This window comes from Theropithecus gelada, chromosome 15 (genome assembly GCF_003255815.1).
Source record: "Theropithecus gelada isolate Dixy chromosome 15, Tgel_1.0, whole genome shotgun sequence".
NCBI classification, from domain to species: Eukaryota; Metazoa; Chordata; class Mammalia; order Primates; family Cercopithecidae; genus Theropithecus; species Theropithecus gelada.
The window spans coordinates 101,193,609-101,210,681 of NC_037683.1; the positions used below are offsets into that span (position 1 = coordinate 101,193,609).

The 17,073-nt window shown below is 43.5% G+C and overlaps 1 long non-coding RNA gene across 1 annotated transcript; it reads right to left on the reverse strand.

Moving 5' to 3' along the window:
- Window positions 1-4,376: 4,376 nt before the first annotated feature.
- LOC112607662 lies at window positions 4,377-16,141 on the reverse strand. Its single transcript, XR_003115895.1, has 3 exons — window positions 15,961-16,141; window positions 15,621-15,721; window positions 4,377-4,708 (listed from the first exon to the last, which is right to left on the reverse strand). It is a non-coding gene; the product is annotated as an uncharacterized LOC112607662 (long non-coding RNA).
- Between the last annotated feature and the right edge of the window lie 932 nt (window positions 16,142-17,073).

A 17,073-nucleotide genomic window follows, 5' to 3' on the forward strand; every position in this document is an offset into this window, starting at 1 on the left:
AAGACCAGCCTGACCAACATGGAGAAACCCTGTCTCTACTGAAAATACAAAATTAGCCGGGCGTGGTGGCGCATGCCTGTAATCCCAGCTACTAGGGAGGCTGAGGCAGGAGATTCGCTTGAACCTGGGAGGCGGAGGTTGCGGTGAGCCGAGATTGCGCCATTGCACTCCAGCCTGGGCAACAAGAGCAAAACTCTGTCTCAAAAAAAAAAAAAATAATAATAATAATAATAAATTCCAGAAAATTAAATTCGACAACTTTATTTAAAAATTGCATACATAATATAATCTGATTTTTGTGAAAAATTTTTTATTCTTCTATCTGTGTTTAGGGATGCACCGAATGTTGTTCACTGGGTGCTACCTAATACTGTTGTTGGCTGATGGGAGTTAGGATGATGGTTTATGTTCTTTGTGTTTTTTTCTGTTATCACCTGTATTTTTAAAAAATAATCATCAATTATTTGAAATAAATAATAATGTTAAAAAAGCATATTCTCAAAAATTTAATAATGTGAAAGAAAGTAGATTACAAAATTGCAGGCTCATGCCTGTAATCCCAGCACTTTAGCAGGCTGAGGTGAGTGGATCACTTGAGGCCAGGAGTTCAAAACCAGGCCTGGCCAACACGGCAAAACCCCATCTCTACTAGAAATACAAAAATTATCCGGGTGTGGTAGTATGTACCTGTAGTCCCAGCTACTCAGGAGGTTGAAGCAGGAGAATCGCTTGAACCCTGGAGGCGGAGGTTGCAGTGAGCTGAGATGGTGCCACTGCACTCCAGCCTGGGCGACAGAGCGAGACTCCGTCTCAAAAAATCAAAACAAAACAAACCTGCATATTATGCTATTATACAATTATGTAAAGAAAAACGATTGGGAATAATTACATTTAAATGTTTCTAGTTATTTCAGAGAATTGAGAATTTAAGTGAATTTTTTTTTTTCTTTTTGAGACTGGGTCTGGCTCTGTCACCCAGTCTGGAGTACAGTGGCATAATCTTGGCTCATTGTAACCTCCACCCACTGAGCTCAAGCTGTCTTCCCACCTCAGCCTCCCCAGTAGCTGGGACCACAGGCATGAACCACCATGCCAGGCTATTTTTGTTTTGCTTTGTTTTGTTTTAATAAAGACAGGGTCTCGCCATGTTGCTCAGGCTGGTCTCAAACTCCTGACCTCAAATAATCCACCCACCTCACCTCGGCCTCCCAAAGTGCTGGGATTACAGGCATGAGTCACTGCACCTGGCCTAAAGGTGATTTTTAAAATAGCTTTTATAGATTCTAAGTTTTAAAAAGTTAATATATGTATTACTCCTTTGTATTAGGTCAGGGTTTTCCCGAGAAATGGAAGCAATAGGATGTGTGTATATATAGAAAGAGATTTATTATAAAAAAAAAAATTGGTTCATACAATTGTGGAGGCTGAGAAGTCCCAAGATCTGAATCAGCAAGCGGGAGACCCAGGAGAGCTGGTGGGATATATAGTCTCAATCCAAAGGCCAGAGAAGACTGATGCCGCCCCCTGAAAGGCAGTCAGGCAGAGAGAGCACATTCAACCTTCATCCACCCTTTTGTTCAACTGAGGCACTCAACAGATTGATTTGATGATCCCACATTGGGAAGGGGCAACTGCTTCCCTCTGTCCACCAATGCAAATGCTAATCTCATCTGAAAACACCCTCACAGACACACCCAGAATAATGTTTAGCCAAATATCTGGGTACCCCACGGCCCAGGCAAGTTGACAAATAAAATTAACCATCACACTCATTATAATGAAAAAAAAAAAAAAAGTCACTGAAAAGACACAGAGTGATCTTTCAAAAGAAGCATTTGGACAAGTTGAGTGGCTGCTTATTTGAACATTTTTACAAAGTGTGGAGGGAGGGAACCACATGTTGAGACCTTTCTCAGGACATCAGTAAATATTCTAGATAACCCCACATCTTTGTGTTTGTGGAGGGTATTCAATATCAGAAGTGGCGAGATAGAGAGTCCTGGGATCCAAGCAACCTCTGTTTTGATTTTAATATCTTCTGTTCATGGAGTTGCCAGGGTCAGCCTGCTACGGCACTGGGTACTTTTTTAGATGTGTGGAGGGGGTATGACTCCTGTCTCCAGATGAAGAAATGAAAGGTCCAACACAAGTAAAGACAGAAGATTTAAACCCAAGTTTGAGTCAGCATTTGAAAGGAAAATAAAGAATGGTTGCTGGGGTGGTTGACAGCTTGTTTCCTGGGTCTGAAGCTCCATCTCCTGTCTCTCTTTGATGCTGGACAAGAGCTGGTGGAATTTTTCTTTCTAATCAGGGCATTTTTATTGCAACACACACGTACAAAATTGGAATGTATTTTACATGTCCTTCAATGGGCTTGAAATATTAATTTCCCAGCTATTTAAGATAAAATTGATCGTAGAAGCTCAGAGATTGGAGAACAAGGTGTAATGAGTGAAGCAGTGAATTACGCACCCCAGGGCTGCTGTCTACCTCCACTTCCAGGGCAGGTGGAGAACAGCCACTGTGGCAGGGACGTCTGTCTTTGCCAAAATTCACACCATCCCATGTCTACTAAATAAAAATCATCTATTAAATCTTGTAACACAGCCGTTTTCTTTCAAACAGAGAGTCTTGGGGATTTCCCATACTTAGAATTAAATTAAAATAATCTATCCCGCCAGATGTTCTGCTTTTGTGTCTGGACTATGTGAAATGGTGAGGAGAAGAAACGTTTCTGCCAAGTGCCAACACGTTTTAAACACTGAAGCAAGATAGGCTCTAACTTGCCTTAAGATTCACTATTTTTTATTCAGCCAGGTAAGTTTTTAGATTCTTAGACTAATGGCAAAGAACACATCCCAATTCTTAGCCTTCTTTTTACTACTGGCTACACTACAATGATTTTAAGCACATTTTAACATGTAGCTAGTAAGGTATCCTCCTAATCCACACACTTGGGGTTTTAGCACATTGAATTTCTTCTACAACTTCCCTCCTGGACATGGCCCACTGTCTTCCCCATGGCAAAACCTGTTTACAAGTCTTTTATGACACTGAGTACCATTGCTTATGACACTCAGAATTCATGGTTTTGAGATTCAAAAGTCTTTTCTTCCAAACTATTATTTCTGCGGAGACCTTCAAAGTCCATTTTAAGACTCAATATACTATCCCCATAGGTTTCTCCCACCCCCTCCTCTAGGGCAGTATTCTGTGCAAGAAATGTGCAAGGGGAAAAGAAAAGGCACAGACAATATTTTTAAGGGTAAACAGCCTTTACCCCAAGTATATGGCAATACACATATAATAAGCAAATGATATAATAAGCAAATTACAATGGGAAGGGGAGACAGGAAAAAAAAAATATATATATATATATTTTTACACTCACCAGACTATGGAGGATTCATCACCAGACCAGGAAGCAACAGCCTGAGCTCCAGCGTCGGCCACCAGTCTGTGCACGATGAGGAGGGTCTCATGAAGCTTCGGCGCAGTCTGGGGCCCTAGCTCTCTTTGTAACAAGTTGTTTGGCATGAGGCCCAGTCATGAGGGCCCTTTGTGACTGGGCTCAAGGAACACAAAAAGGTCAACTTGTTTTTGCGATTGTCTGTTGTTTTTCAATAAGTAACACATAGGAATAGTTTGAAATAGAGATTTCTTTGAAACAGGGCGGGATAAATGCCTCAAGTGACTCACACAACCTGTTCCCGGACTTGGTGACCATTGTTTGTGTCCACATTCAATTGAGTTCAAATTTAATATTTAACTTTTACCCCACAGGCAGGAAGTGAGGATGTCAGCAGGGAAAAAAGGAATGACTGGATATGAAAAACATACTGGCCAATGTTAAACTAGACCAAAAGCATTCTTTGAGTTTTGCCAACTTCATGAGTTTTGAGTTTACTAAAACTCATGAGAATGACTTTACTCAATTTCAGTACTAGCCAAGGACTCCAGGTACCAGAGGCAAGAGAGCTGAAATATGAAGTGAGACTATGTGAAATATAAATGGAAAATAAGTTCTTTTTTTTCTCTCTTTTTTTTTTTTTGGAGATGGAATCTCGCTTGTTGCCTAGACTGGAATGCAATGGTGCCATCTCGGCTCACTGCAACCTCGCGTCTCCCAGATTCAAGTGATTCTCCTGCCTCAGCCTCCTGAGTAGCTGGAACTACAGATGCCTGCCACCACACCCGGCTAATTTTTGTATTTTTAGTAGAGATGGGGTTTCACCATGTTGGCCAGGCTGGTCTTGAACTCCTGACCTCACGATCTGCCTGCCTCGGCCTCCCAAAGTGCTGGGATTACAGGCGTGAGCCACCACACCCAGCAGAAAATGCTTTAGTTCAGCATCAAAGCAGGAATTATTACAGCATTTATGGATATTTAATTTTATTTGATACACTTGGATGCAACTTTACTCATCACCATTTTTAAACCCATATTTAAAAGTTTTAAAATTTGGGTAGAGGCAGAAAGAGGAGGTTGAGTTGGAGATGTTGGAGTAGTCAGCAGCTTGGTCATTGGTGCTTGTGGGCTTTGTTTGTTCCAGACCTTGACTCTCTCTGGAAAGGGAGAGAGAGCCACTGCCACCCATGGTTCTGAGCTTGAAGTTGCTAGGACTTCTTTCAAACCTGTGTGCTGAGGAAACTCAGATGTTGGCCTCAGCTCCTAGGCTGAATTCAGCAGATCGGCCCATGAAAAATCCTATATCGAGACAAAGCAAAGGATCTGTCAGAAAGCAACACCTATTGTCCTGGGCTTGACACCAAGGAAAAGGACAGGTAGTGGAAATCCTGCAAGCTGAAAAGCAGACAGAAAGGTGACAAAGCAGCTGAAGACAGGTGGTGGAGAGAGGAATAATAACCCAGTTCCTCCATCTAGAAAGGATAGTAAGAACCACCAGTAGCTTAACAGAAGACCAAGGATCAGAATTCCCCGATGAAGACTGTTTGTAAGAAGAGAGAGGACAGGGTTACAACTCATCAGCAACTGCATGCAAGCCATGCAAGAAGGGGACTAACAAAACTTTTCCAAATAGTCAAACTGGAGCTCTAGTTTATCAAGTCCCAGTTTAAGATCTCAAGTTACGGCCAGGTGCAGTGGCTCACACCTGCAATCCCAGCACTTTGGGAGGCAGAAGCGGGTGGATCATCTGCAGTCAGGAGTTCGAGACCAGCCTGGCCAACATGGTGAAATCCTGTCTCTACTAAAAATACAAAAAATTAGCCAGGCGTGGTGGTGGGCAACTGTAATCCCAGCTACTCGGGAGGCTGAAGCACGAGAATCGCTTGAACCTGGGAGGCAGAGGTTGCAGTGAGCCAAGATCATACCATTGCACTCCAGCCTGGGCAACAAGAGTGAAACTTCACCTTAAAAAAAAAAAAAAAAAAAATGAAGCTAACCAGAACAATGCCAGAGCCAAATGCAATGAGCTGCCATCACCAGGTGTTCTTCCCTGACCACCAAACCACTGGGTTCCTGACACGGTTTGGATCTGTGTCCCTGCCCAAATCTCATGTAGAATTGTAATCACCAATGTTGGAGGTGGGGCCTAGTGGGAGGTGATTGGATCATGGGGGCAGATTTCCTTCTTGGTGCTGTTCTTGTGATAGTGAGTGAGTTCTCATGAGATCTGGTTGTTTAAAAGTGTGTGACATCTCCCTGCCTTCCTCCCACTCCTGTCATGTGAAGTGCTCATTCTCCCTTTGCTTTCCAACATGATTGTAAGTTCCCTCCCTAGAGGCCTTCCCAGAAGCTGATGCCATCATACTTCCTATACAGCCTGTGGAACTGTGAAACTGTGAGTCAATTAAACCTCTTTTCTTTATAAATTACCCAGTCTCAGGAATTTCTTTATGGCAATGCAAAAATGGACTAATACACTTCCTGTTGTCTTTAATCCTTTAGATAAGAAAATAAGGACATTTCAACCTAAAATCTAAAGTGCAGATATAGGCCAGGCACATTGGCTCATGCCTGTAATCCCAGCACTTTGAGAGGCTGAGGCAGGTGGATCATTTAAGGTCAGGAGTTCAAAACCAGCCTGTCCAACATGGTGAAATCCCATCTCTACTGAAAACACAAAAATCAGCTAGGCATAGTGGCACACGCCTGTAATCCCAGCTACTCGGGAGGCTGAGGCACAAGAATTGCTTGAACTCAGGAGGTAGAGGTTGCGGTGAGCCAAGATCATGCCACTGCACTCCAGCCTGGGCAACAAAAGCAAAACTCCATCTCAGAGTGAGACCCTGTCTCAAAAAAAACAGAAAGTGCAGATATAAAATAAGATAAAGTATTTATGTTTAAATTTAATTATGTTTATAGATGTCAATTGGTCTGAAACAAATTCACCAGGGAATTAATCTATTTGCATAGAACTGCTAATTAATGTAAAAACTATACCCGGATGTGGTAGCTCATGCCTGTCATCCCAGCACTTTGGGAGGCCAAGGGAGGCAGGTCACCTGAGGTCAGGAGTTTGAGACCAGCCTGGCCAACATGGTGAAACCCCATCTCTACTAAAAATACAAAAATTAGCTGAGCATGGTGGCATGTGCCTGTAATCCCAGCCACTTGGGAGGCCAAGGCAGAAGAATCACTTGAACCCAGGAGGTGGAGGTTCCAGTGAGCCGAGATCATGCCACTGCATTCCAGCCTGGACGACAGAGCAAGACTCCATCTCAAAAAGCAAACAAACGAACTATATATATACATATCTATCTATCTATACACACACACACACAATTAGACCTCATCTCATTTGCTTTACATGTTGCTTTATGTGTTGGGTGCACTGTGATGTAATGGTAGCATCAGTACAACTTAAAGTAATTAAATTAATAATTATACTTGATAGTAAGTGTACTCAACTGAGTAACTTTTAAGTGAAACCATTCATGTTTAGACATAGGGAGTGGTAAAGGAACCAACTTTTTCTATTGTTGGTTTGAGGAAGATAGTAATATAAAATTATCAATCATGGACAGTAAATGGCTGAAAGTTAGTGAATCAGATTATAAGCATCTAGCTAAGAATATAAAGATTGAGAAGTAGGTAAACATCTAAATGTTTAGTATACTAGAAATAGCCAAGACGGTAATATGCCAACAACCTGATGTACTGTAAAATGAAAAGATGAACTTTTCCTAATAGTTGCATTTTAGTAAACTGTACCGTGATGAAGGTGGAAAGGGTACTTGGGGCTCATTAGAATGAGGCACAGTATACCCCAATAGCTCTCTTTCTCAAATGCATTGGATAGGTGTCTGTCAACAAATACACCAAAACTATTTTTATAGAAACATTATTTAATAGTGACTCAACAGCTTTCAAAATACATTTTTGTATTATAGCACTGCACAAGCTATTCTTTTTTTTTTTTTTTCGAGACAGAGTCTTGCTCTGTCGCCCAAGCTGGAGTGCAGAGGTGCCATCTCAGCTCACTGCAATTTCCCCCTCCAGGGTTCAAGCGTTTCTCGTGCCTCAGCCTCCCAAGTAGCTGGGATAACAGGCACATGCCACCACACCTGGCTAATCTTTGTATTTTTAGTAGAGATGGGGTTTTGCCATGTTGGCCAGGGTGGTCTCAAACTCCTGAGCTCAGGTGATCTGCCTACCTGGGCCTCCCAAAGTGCTGGGCTTACAGGCATGAGCCACCATGCCAGGCCTGCACAAGCTATTCTTACGGTGATCTGGCCTCATTGTCTCTGCAAAGCCTGCTTTGGGGAGAGGACACTTACTTTGGGGAGTTGTATAATGTGAAAATTTTAAATAAGTAAGGAAGAAAGAGCCGTGTAAATACATGTAATAAACTTGTAGCATATGTAAAGTTTTCTTGGTCTTTATCCTACAGGAATGAGATATTTTAGTATGAATTTGCTGAATGTAAGAGTATAGACTGTTTTTTTTACTATGGTCTAATTTTAAAGGTCCAAAACAAAGTTTTAAAAAGTTTGCCCTTGTGCTAAAGTGCCAGTGTCTGTATATTATACTTGATTTGGTTGTAAACTATATTTCAAAGTAAATCCTAGTGTAATAAGTTTTAGAAGTAAAAAGGCTTCAGCTGCTGAAACACTATTTGTAGATGTGAAATGTAGTACAGGTCAATTTTTTTTTCTTTCTGTAAGCCCAAAGATGAACTACTAATGGGTCCCTCCAATCTTAAAGGTTCCCTTTGGCTTTCACCAAGTCTTACAACCTATGATACAAAGATAGTTTAGTGTATGGTGCCAGCGGTGTTTGTTTTTCATTTGGTCAAAATAAGTGCAACCCAGGGCACCACTTATGCAAAAGATGTAAACTCTTGCATAACACCTTGATAGGATGTTTCAACAACCTTAAGGGTAAGTGCTATATATAAATTAACCCAATAGCAAGTTAAAAGAAAAAAGTATGTGGGTAAATCTAAAAAGTCTGATTGTAACAAAAAGCTGGTTATTTGACACAATAAAATTCATAGATCATTAGTGAGATTAACCAAGAAGAGAAGAGAGAAGATCCAAATGAGCTCAATTAGAAATGAAACAGGAGGTATTACAGCTGATATCACAGAAATACAAAAGATTTAAAGGCTGCCTTGAACACCTGTATATGCAGAAACTAGAAAACCTAGAGGAAATGGACAAATTCCTGGAAGTATACAACCCTCCTAGATTAAATCAGGAAGAAATAGAAACTCGGAAGAGACCAATAACAAGCAGTGAGATTGAAGCAGTAATTTAAAAAATTGCCAACAACAACAAAAAAAGTCCAGGACCAGATGGATTCACAGATAAATTCTAGCAGACATTCAAAGAATCGGTACCAATCCTACAGAAACTATTTCAAAAGATAGAGACAGAGGAAATCCTCCCCAAATCATTCTGTGGAGCCAGTATCACCCTACTACCAAAACCAGGAAAGGACATAAGAAAAAAAGAAAACTACAGACCAATATCCCTGCTGAATATAGATGCAAAAATCCTCAACAAAATACTAGCGAACTGAACCCAGCAGCATATCTAAAAGATAATACATTGTGATCCAGTGGATTTCATCCCAGTGATACAGGGATGGCTTAACATATGCAAGTCAATAAATGTGAGACATCATATAAATAGAATTAAAAACAAAAACCATATGGTCATCTCAATAGATGCAGAAAAAGCATTTCATAAATCCAGTATCCCTTTATAACAAAAACCTTCAACAAAGTAGGCATAGAATGGACTTACCTGAAAGTAGTAAAAGCCATATATGACAAACCCACACGCAACATCATACTGAATGGGGGAAAGTTGAAAGCATTCCCCGAGAGAACTGGAACAAGAGAAGGATGCCCCCTCTCACCACTTCTATTCCACACAGTACTATAAATCCTGGCCAGAGCAATCAGAGAAAAGAAAGAAATGAAAGGCATCCAAACTGGAAAAGAGGAAGTAAAACTGTCGCTATTTGCCGATGATGAATGTATACTTAAGAAACCCTAAAGACTCATCCTAAAAGCCTCTAGATCTAATAAACAAATTCAATCAAGTCTCAGGATACAAAATCCATGTATACAAATCAGCAGTACTGCTATATACCAACAACGACCAAGCTGAAAATCACATCAAATCAAGAACTCAATCCATTTTACAACAGCTGCAAAAATAAAATACTTAGGAATATACTTAACCAAGGAGGAGGAAGATCTCTACAAGGAATACTACAAAACACTGCTGAAAGAAATCATAGATGACAGAAACAAATGGAAACACATCTCATGCTCACGGACGGGACATATAAATATTGTGAAAATGACCATACTGCCCAAAGCAATCTACAGATTCAATGCAATTCCCACCAAAATATCATCATTCTTCACAGAACTAGAAAAAACAATCCTAAAATTCATATGGAACCAAAAAAGAGCCTGCATAGCCAAAGCAATACTAAACAAAAAGAACAAATTTGGAGGCACCACATTACCTGATTTCAAATCATACTACAAGGCTATAGTTACCAAAACAGCATGGTACTGGTATAAAAATAGGCATGTAGGCCAGGCGCAGTGGCTCACACCTGTAATCCCAGCACTTTGGGAGGCTGAGGTGGGCAGATCACGAGGTCAGGAAATCAAGACCATCCTGGGTAACACAGTGAAACCCCATCTCTACTAAAAATACAAAAAATAAGCCGGGTGTGGTGGCAGGCACCTGTAATCCCAGCTACTGGGGAGGCTGAGGCAAGAGAATCGCTTGACCCCAGGAGGCAGAGGTTGCAGTGAGCTGAGAGTGCACCATTGCACTCCAGCCTGGGAGACAAGAGCTAGACTCCGTCTAAAAAAAAAAAAAAGAAGAAAAAAGAAAACTAGGCACATAGACCAATGGAACAGAATATAGAACCCAGAAATAAAGTCAAATACTTATGGCCAATTGATATTTGACAAAACATACAAAAACATGAATTGAGGAAAGGACACTCTATTCAATAAATGGTGCTGGGAAAACTGGCAAGCCACACGTAGAAGAATGAAACTGGATCTCCATCTCTCACCTTATACAAAAATCAACTCAAGATGGTCAAACACTTAGTGTTAGTCTGTTCTCACATTGCTATAAAGAAATACCTGAAACTGCATAATTTATAAAGAGAAGAGGTTTAATTGGCTCATGGTTCCATAGGCTTTAGAGGAAGTATGATGCTGGCATCTGCTCGGCTTCTGACGAGGCCTCAGGAAACTTTCAATCATGGCAGCAGGCAAAGGCGAAGCCCGCACAGGCATGTCTTACATGGCTGGAGCACAAAGAAGAGAGAGAGAGAGACGGTGGGGAGGTGCCACACACTAGATTCTAAACAACCAGATCTCCTGAGAACTCTATCATGACAACAGCACCAAGGGGATGGTGCTAACCCATTCATGAGAATGCCACCCACATGACTCAGTCACCCTTCATCAGCCCCCACCTCCAACACTGGGGATTACAATTCAACATGAGATTTGGTGCACACCTGGACACAGATCTAAACAACATCAGACTTAAATCTAAGACCCCAAACTATAAAAATTCTAGAAGATAACATCAGAAAAACTCTTCTGGACATTGGCTTAGGCAAAGAATTCATGACTAAGACCCCAAAAGCAAATTCAACAAAAACAAAGATTAATGGAACCTAATTAAACTAAAAAGCTCGGCACAGCAAAAGAAATAATCAGCAGAGTAAACAGAAAACCCACAGAGTGGGAGAAAATACTTGCAGACTGCATCCAACAAAGGTCTAGTATCCAGAATCTACACAGAACTCAAATCAGCAAGAAAATAATCATCATCGTCATCATCATCATCATCCTCCCATCCGAAAGTGGGCAAAGGACATGAATAAACATTTCGTGAAAGAAAACATTCGAATGGCCAACAAACATGAAAAAATGCTTAACATCACAGATCATCAGGGAAATGCAACTTAAAACCACAGTGAGATGCAACCTTACTCCTGCAAGAATGGCCATAATTAAAAAGTCAAAAAACAACAGATGTTGGCATGGATGTGGTGAAAAGGGAACACTTTTACACTGCTGGTGGGAACGTAAATTAGTACAACCACTGTGGAAAACAGTGTGGAGATTCCTTAAAGAATTAAATGTAGAACTACCATTTGATTTGGCAATCCCACTGCTGGGTATCTACTCAAAGGAAAACAAGTCATTATGTGAAAAAGACACATGCACACGCAGTACAATTCACAACCGCAAAGACATGGAACCAACCTAAGTGCCCATCAACCAATGAATAGATAAAGAAAATGTGGTACATATACACCATGGAATACTACTCAGCCCTAAAAAGGAATGAAATAATGTCTTTTGCAACCACTTGGATGGAGCTGGAGGCCATTGTTCTAAGTGAAGTAACTCAGGGATGGGAAACCAAATATTGTGTGTTTTCACTTATAAGTAGGAGCTAAACTATGAGGATGCAAAGGCACAGAATGGTATAATGGACTTTTGACTCAGTGGGGAAGGTGGGGAGGGGGCAAGGGATAAAAGACTACACACTGGGTACAGTGTACACTGCTTGGGAGACGGGTGCACTAAAATCTCAGAAACCACCACTAAAGAACTTATTCATGTAACCAAAACCACCTATACCCCCAAAACCATCAAAATTTTTTTAAAAAATAAATTCTGATTGTTAATGCCCTAGTTTCTCATTTGGCACATTTTTGATGTTTATGAGCAGACACCTAAGTTGTATTTCTCCAAATAAATTCAGATGAAATAATATTGCCCAAGTTAAATACTGATATCTGGCCGGGCGTGGTGGCTCAAGCCTGTAATTCCAGCACTTTTGGGAGGCCGAGACGGGCGGATCACGAGGTCAGGAGATCGAGACCATCCTGGCTAACACGGTGAAACCCCGTCTCTACTAAAAATACAAAAAACTAGCCGGGCGAGGTGACGGGCGCCTGTAGTCCCAGCTACTCGGGAGGCTGAGGCAGGAGAATGGCGTAAACCCAGGAGGCGGAACTTGCAGTGAGCTGAGATCCGGCCACTGCACTCCAGCCTGGGCGACAGAGCGAGACTCCGTCTCAAAAATAAATAAATAAATAAATAAATAAATAAATAAATAAATACTGATATCCTAAAGATAAGTTTCCATAGCACTTAATGTGCAGAATATAAATTAGAAGCATAAAATTAGAAAAATAAAAATTTCTCCCTTCCTTTCAAAAAACGTGTTAAAATTTAATTGTACCAAGACCTTTAGCAGCAGATTCAGTAATAAAAGTCATTGAGATTTAGGAAAATATTTGAAATACCGAAATGTAATTTAATCTGTATTAACTAGTTTCCTAAATATAAAAGCATCTCAGATAATCAAAGTTTAATATTTATTCAAGAAATGAAAGACAGTGATTACTGTAAATATGTATGGGGATTTTTTGTAATTTTACTTTGAGGCTAGTTTTTCTTTTGATTTTACAGGTCTCTTAAAACATACATACACACACACACACGGACACACATGGACACAGACAAGCACAAACACTTGCACATTTGCACACACTTGCACATTCATGTGACATGTGCACACATACGGACATGCACAGACATGCACGTGTGTGCACATGCCCGGCAGTGTGAAGGTGACAGATTATTTCAACATCTCTTCTATTAAGACAAGACCAACTGTTATGCCAATCCAGGAATTCATGGGACAATTTCTAAAGGCAAAAATTTAGGCTGGCACAGTGGCTCATGCCTGTGGTCCCAACACTTTAGGAGTTGAAGTGGGAGGACTGCTTGAGGCCAGGAATTTGAGACCAGCCTGGGCAACACAGCGTGACCTCTTCTCTATAAAACAAATCAGCTGGGTGTGGTGGCGCCCACCTGTAGTCACAGTTACTCAGGAGGCTGAGATGTGAAGATCACTTGAGCCCAGGAGTCAGAGAGGCTGTAGTGTGCTATGATCACACCATTCCGCTCCAGCCTGGGTGACAGAGAGACACCCTATCTCAAAAAATTTTTTTTAACAATTAGCATTTTTAGATTTTGGGGAGTTCCTTTCAAAATTCAAAATTTTAAGTAATAATACACTTATCGAGCTTCTGTATTTATCAACCTCGATTTCTTTTGCAGTGGCTTTCCATTATGAAAGATGAAGGTTTAGCTGATTAAGGCTACTTATCTTCTTCCTCCTAATTTGTTGTGCTTATATTATTATAGTCAGTTTTCCTATAGGTTAACTAGGTTTAATATGCTTGAACTTGAATTTCTTGTTCTGTAAACTTAGACTGTATAAACTTCCACACCACGATGTGAATGAGGGTCTTAGTCCCCCTACCCTTCCCTCTTTTCCCCCAGCTTCTGTATCCTACGTTCTTCCAGTTAGACACGTATTTATTTTTTTTTACTGATATATATTTTTTCATTTTTAACAGCTGGTATTTTTTACATGCTACTAATTTCACCCATTGTCAGTAAATCTGTAGAGTTGTGTAACCATCACTGCAATATAGTTTTAGAATATTTCCATCAGTCCAGTATACTTTTATTTCTCTATTGTCAAAGTAAATATCATTTAATCCAGTCCTGTAACCATATTTGAGTTTTCCAGGTTTCATCTATAAATTGATTGAATACATAACACCAGAGTCCTATTAATACACTATCTTGAAACATGTCCAGAGCAAAACGAAAGGCACAGAATTAATCAGAAAACATTCTATTGAAAGTATCGATCAATAGAGTGAAATTAGACTTCAACAGCTGCAGCCTGTTACCGCCTAAGGATAGGCTGTATGAGGACTCACGAGGACCTGTTGTTGAGGTTAGGACGAAATGTTTGGCTAAATTCCCTTGAGAACACCACGATGTCCTGGGATGGAAAGCCAGGCTCCGGTCATTGCCCACTCCCCGCCTTCCCTCCCACCTCCCGCCCTTATGATCCCATCAATCGCTCTTTTTTGGCAGGGTCGAGTGGTGTCAAAGCAGATGGCTGCTCGGTGCCTACGTAGCCGTATTTTTGTGAGCGGAGCTGCTTTTGTGAGCGCTGCCTCCCTGCAGCATCTCTGCACTCACGCGTGGAGTCGCCGAGAAGCTGCCCGGCCGCTCCAGCAGCCTCCACGCCTACAGGGCTGCGTGCCCGGGATCGCAGCGCCTTCGCGTCTCCTTCCCGCCTCCCTCTGCCCTCCCGCCAGCGAGCGCGTGGCGCCCCGGAGGTGCGAGGGTGACCAGGGTGCACCCCTCTACTCCTAAGCCAACCTAGGAGGAGACTTCCAGTTTCTGCCGCAGCATTTCCAGCCCCGCGAGCCCTTGCAGCTCCTCACCGTGGCTCAGCAGCCAGCCCAGCGCATCCTCTTCCGGGGCTAGCGCGCACTCCCTCGGCTCTGCTCGCCGTCCCTTGTCTTTGTGCCCCTTGCAGACGCTCTCACTCCATCCTCCCTTCTTTTCCTCTGCCGGGGGTGGGGGCTCGCTATGCAGCCCCCTGTGCTCAGTCTGACCCCTCAGCCTGCCGTACCCGCAGGCTCTGCGGAAGGAACCCGGGCCCCAGCCCTTGCCCTCCCCCGCAACCACCACGTCCCTCCTCCCGCCTGGAGCTTCCAGGGCCCTGCCGCGGGCCCCTGCATCTCCCGCCAGGCCGTCTCTCTCAGCCTCCGTCTCCTGCAGCCCAGCTCCGCCTCATTCTCCATTCCTCGCCCAGAACCCTGGACATTCTGTCCGCGGTCGCCGCCTGCGGTTCCTCCCCATCAGGCAGGCAGACGCCAGGCTCCGCCAGGTCACAGTACTGCTCTTGCCGAGCCCCGAAGGCCTCCACCTGGTTGACCTTGGCAGCCAGCCCGGGCCTCCTCGGTCCTGACTCTGGGGCCGCTGCCTCCCGCCAGCGCTGTCTTCGCGTGGTTTCAGGGCCCGCACCGCCTTTGCTGGTACAGCCTCATGGCCCGAGGCCTCCAGATCCCAGGATCTCCCCCTGTACACCGGCCCCTGCACAGGCCTCCCGTGTCAGCTCGGGGCACCTCTATCCTTGCACTTGCTCAGACCTCCAATGACCTCTGAGTCCTCTCTCTCCTCCTGTTTTCACATCCCACCCTCCAGCGTCCTCCCCTCTCAGATTGGATCTAGATTCCAACCCCCTCTCATCCCCCACGGTGCTACCTGCCAGTGCCCTCCGCCTCTAGGGTGTCCTTGCTTCCCCTCCTGGGCCTGGCTGGGATCCTTGTAATGTGGTGTGTGTGCTCCCGACGGCTGGCTTCCATCTAGGAAAAGGCCAACATCAGGAAGCTGCCTAGGAGGCCGCCTGGCCCACGACCTTTCTAACCCATGTCCACCTACTGCCATCCCCCACATGGTGATCATGGCCCCTCCTCCCCCGACCCTTCAAACCTGCCTCCAGTTCCTCCCCAGGGCCTTTGCCCCAATTAGTCCCTGTCTTAGCTCAGGGTGCCACAACAGAATCCAGACAGGGCAGCTTAAACAACAGAAATGCATTTCTCACAGCTCTGGAGGCTGGAAGTCCAAGATCAAGGTGCCTACAGATTCCACGGCTGGTGAGGCGTCTCTCCTTGGCTTGCAGATGGCCTCCTTCTGGCTGTGTCCTCTCATGGGAGAGGGGAGGAGGAGGGGGAGAGGGAGAGGGAGAGAAGGAGCAGATAAGGGGAGGTATTCCTGGTATTTCTTCCTGTTCCTATAAGGCCACAGTTCTATTGGATCAGGGCCCACCCTATGACCTCACATAACCTTTATTACCTCCTTATAGGTTCTGTTTCCAAATGCAGTCACACTAGGGGTTAGAGCTTCAACATAAGAATTTTNAGGTTCTGTTTCCAAATGCAGTCACACTAGGGGTTAGAGCTTCAACATAAGAATTTTAGGTTCTGCCTCCAAATGCAGTCACACTGGAGGTTAGAGCTTCGACATACGAATTTGGGGAGGACAAAGTTCAGTCCATAACGTTCCCTCTGCCCAGGTGGCTCTCCTTTGAATATCTGCAAGGCTGACCTGTTCACCCCTTGAACCTAGGCCTTGCATTGCTGGAGTCCTCTTTACTGAAACCACCTGGAGTTGGGGAAGTAGCCATCATGGAGGAAAAATTGGGCTGCAATTGTCAATGGATGCTAGGTGGTATAAAACAGAGGTAAAACCACCAGCAACAGAACAAAAAGCCCAGGTGGCCACAAGTTCAGTCGACATTTGTAGCAAGAGATGGACATTGGTGCATCCACCCGACGCCACATTTCCAAGGATGCTGCATTCCCAAGTGAGCTGCCAGACCAAAATACAGACGGTGCTGATTTAAGCATCCGTGATGAAGCGGTGAGCAGATACACGTGGCGAGAAGGAGGAACGTTAAGGAGCTTTGAGAGGAAGACTTCTGCAGGCAGCTGTGTGCTGTGAGCCCCTCCTCCTGCCTTGTCAAGCAAGAACTTGGGTAGGGGGAGCTTATCTTCTTGCCTCAGGCTTGGTGAAGTTCAGCTCAACTGAACCTCTGGGGTTTGGAGGATGCAATCATTGTGGGATGACTCCTGCCCAGGGAAACACACAGGGCAGAACAGATGGGCTGGCAAACTGCTCCTTGGTGGGAAGGTGTGTGGGGAGGTGTTTCTAGGCA